This window comes from Vicia villosa, unplaced genomic scaffold (assembly GCF_029867415.1).
Source record: "Vicia villosa cultivar HV-30 ecotype Madison, WI unplaced genomic scaffold, Vvil1.0 ctg.001085F_1_1, whole genome shotgun sequence".
Lineage (NCBI taxonomy): Eukaryota > Viridiplantae > Streptophyta > Magnoliopsida > Fabales > Fabaceae > Vicia > Vicia villosa.
This window is the reverse complement of record NW_026705477.1, coordinates 473,386-477,401: the sequence shown is the minus strand read 5'-3', so window position 1 is coordinate 477,401 and position 4,016 is coordinate 473,386. Positions and strand designations below refer to the sequence as shown.

Here is a 4,016-nt window from a genome sequence, read left to right as displayed (position 1 = left end):
TTGTCCATCACATTTTCTTTCTTCTGCATGCCATCTAAGATTCTTTGCATCGTTTGCATTAGCGAATAATCTTTTGAACCTTGAAATTATTGGTAGGTACCATACCACTTTCGGGGGAGGACCCTTTTTGACCTCATCATCATCACTAGACTCACCATGTCTCTTTTTGTAGTGTGACGCCTTGCACTTCGGACAATGGTTATAGTTTACATACTCTTTTCTGTATAATATGCAATCATTAGGACATGCATGTATCTTTTCATACTCCAAACCCATCGGACACAGTATTTTCTTCGCCTCGTAATAACGACTTGGCAGTACGTTACCTTCTGGAAGCATTTGCGTCAACAGTTCAAGCAATTCGGTAAAACTTTTGTCGGTCCACCCGTTAATTGCCTTCAGATTAAACAATTTTAACACGGCTGACAAACGTGTAAAATTTGTGCATCCCGGGTACAAAGGTGTATCCTTGTCATTGCATAAACTATCATACGCATGTGCCCTCTTAAACGAATCTTGTCCAATATCACACATCATGTCTTCCAGACGATCATCCATTTCTACACTAACATTATCTCTTTGGGACACATTTGAATTTTCTACCACTTCCCCGTGCCATATCCATTTTGTATAGTTTTGACAAATCCCTTCACAAATTAGATGATCCATGATTTTTTTCTTACTAAGTTTTGGTTCTTTATTTGCACAACGAACACATGGACAGAAAAATAGCGTAGGGTGACTATCTTCAGCATTACTTTTAGGAGGAGGAAGATCTTTTTTAGCATTACTTTCAGCAAACTCTAGAAATTCCATCACCCCATGTTCGTACTCATCACTTAATCGATTAGCTCTCATCCAACTACGATCCATACCTACAACGTAAACTTAATTAATACTTAGAATAAATTCTAAGTATAGTTTTTATATAATATCAAATAATTGTTATAGCATATGTTATGAGGTACAACACTTTAGGCTCACTAAAGTATTCTTTTAATTAATACTTAGAATCAATTCTAAGTATAGTTTTTATATAAAAAATAACAACGAGAGAAAAGTAATTTTACACATGATTTCAAATACTAGTATATGGGAGGGAGTACTAGTATACTTCAAGATAAGGTTCAAATACTAGTATATGGGAGGGAGTAATAGTATACTACAAGTATATATTTCAAATAATGCAAGATAAGGTTCAAATTAATATGAGTTTCATTTGCTGTAGAGAAACAATATTCCTAGCAATTTACAAGATTCTTTCCCACTAATGTTTACACTCAATCTTTTATGATACCAAATACAAACTGTAAAAGTAATAAAAAACAAGGAATGTAGGATTTTCAATTAAAAGTTGGACCACATGTTATTGCTATACACCCACATGTTATTCCACACTCAATCTTTCCCACTATTGTTGTAATTATTTTTTGAAAATTTATAACTAATTTAGTGTTGGATAATAACTTTGATTGGAAAGTTTATAACTAACTGTGTTGAGTTGTAATTTTGCTCTCAAAATTTATGTGTGTTAACTTAAAATTTAAAAAGAAAAACACCACATTCAGAAAACCCAAAAATACATATGTCTGAAAGTTTAAACATATCAATATCCAACTCAAGTTAGGCCACAACAAGAAACTAACCTTATTATAAATCAGATGAACTCCAATCAGCTATGTATCTTCAAGTACCTAAAAAATACATAAACATATAATTTAAGCTTGTTTTGCTATATATACTTTATTTTTGATCGGTGAACTATCACACTCATAGAAAAAGGCCATATAGTTGAAAAACTTAAACAAATATAATAAAATGAATGTTATTGTTATTTATTCAAAACTAACTTATACAAATTACACACATTCAACAACAAACAAACCATAATATTTTATTGTTATTTATTCAAAACTAACTTCTTCAAACTTTTTTTGTTCTAATTTGTTTCTGAATTTCAGAAAAATAGATACTTTTTGTGATGAAGGTACTTTGTAAATTATGTTTTCATTTTAAAACTAGATCAGAATTACTTGCAATCCAATTAAAAGCACACTATAGCTTACGTGATACTTTTACTTAGGCTAAATAACAAATAAAAACAACACAAATCAGTAGTTTCTAGAACTAAACAAATCCATTTCACCATAAGAAAACAAAAAAGATGTGAAAACTTACAAGACAATCTTTTGATGCTTCCACTTCTTTTAACCAAGTAGAATGATTCTTAATCAAGGAGAACTTACAAAAGTGGTAACTGTTTATCTTGATTGTAACTGATGGAATTCTGAAAAGACGGATGCAGATAAAAAAAAGTAAGATGACAAGTAATAATATCTCAGTAGCTATTATCACATAATACATTGTCCTTTCCAAACAAAAAAGAGAGTTTGTAAAGTTGAAGAAGCAAATAGTAAAGAGAGAAACTCTTGAAAATTCTAGATGACACAATTTTCAATGAAGACAATAGATAACACTTCATTCTCACTAATGACACTAACCATGTTTAAGAGAACTCATTCACATGTATACCATACTATAGATGTTGTTTTGAGAGTACAATTTAAAGCCTTTAACAATAAGCCACCCCTAAGTATTCCAACGTGTAGGGCTAACTTTACATGTGTACATGAAAAACAAAGAACAATTGATGTAACACATACGTGAGTTTTTTAAGCAATGATGACATACATTAAGATAACAAGATCTTAATGGCATATAGCATTCTAATGAAAACATCATGTTGCCTTATTTCTTAATCCATGTGGCGACAGAGCTTTATCCGATGAATAATGTGTGGTATAGAAAAGGTAAATCTTGACTTGGACTAGAGAGGACAACTCCATAGATCAGAATAATGTTTATCCGATGAATAACAAGTGGTATAGAAATATACAACCATGTGACAATTAAAAGCTAAACAAACAAACTGCTTCTATGATCAACTTATTTACGTTTTCCTCTCCAAGCTTTTTGAACTATTTCAGAGCAATGGTGTGAGATGCGAGGGTAAAATCAATAAAGCATTTCATTAAGGTTTGTATCAATAAAGCTTAGAGTAGAGTGGATAGGTAGAAGATGGAAACCTTCTATAAAAATATTCAAAAGATGAACGATGTTGACAAGCAATTAACTACAGAAACTATTTTTGAAATCTAGTATAATAATTGATTCAACGATTTTAATACAGAGTAACAACTAGATCCACTTCGTTACAGTTTCAAACATATAACAAAAACTACATACTAACAAATATCAATCTAATGGTTTCTAAAATCAGTTACAGTAACATAACACCCAAGCACATGTTTCCGTTTAAAATGTGCACAGTACCATTGTATTTAAACATTTCTTACTACTTCCTGTGGAAACAAAGCACATGTTTGATTGAAAATATACGTTGCTGGCATATAGAAATAGCATGGGATTTCACTTAAATCACGTTCTTTAAAGTAGTAGGGAAGTAATTTTATGATATTCAATTTATATTGCAATAACAATTAAAATTTCAGAAAGTATCACTTGTAGAAGAGAAGAACCTGTAGAAGAAGGCTTTCAACCGTCGGATTTGGTGAGAGTGAGTTGTGACGGCCGGCGAAGTATGGAGGAGTTTCGGAGAAGAATGGTGGTCGGGAGAAGAAACACGGTCGGAGAACGGAGGAGTTTGGAGGAAGGCGAACGGAGGAGTGGGCGGTTGCGAAAGGAGGAGTTGGGCGAACAGAGGAGTTGGGCGAACGGAGGAGTGGGCTCGAAGAAGAATAAACGATTTGCAACAGAGAAAGGATTTGAAACAATAAAGTATTAGGGTTTTGTGGAAAAAATTCTTTTAACCTTTCCCATCGGTTTTTAGGTTGCACTGATGTAAAGGCCCACTTTTCAATCTTTCCCATTGGTTCCTATGCTGGCCCGATGTAAACGCCACATAAAATCATTTATAACAAATTTCTTTTTCGAAAAAATTATGTAACATTTCCCATCGATTTTAGACTGGTCCGATGTAAAATCTCTTATAAAAA

General features: G+C 32.5%; 1 long non-coding RNA gene across 1 annotated transcript; it reads right to left on the bottom strand.

Moving 5' to 3' along the window:
* Positions 1–1,203: 1,203 nt before the first annotated feature.
* On the bottom strand, positions 1,204–3,735 carry LOC131633211 (uncharacterized). The gene is made up of 3 exons (XR_009293257.1): positions 3,540–3,735; positions 2,179–2,287; positions 1,204–1,694 (listed from the first exon to the last, which is right to left on the bottom strand). It is a non-coding gene; the product is annotated as an uncharacterized LOC131633211 (long non-coding RNA).
* Positions 3,736–4,016: the final 281 nt, after the last annotated feature.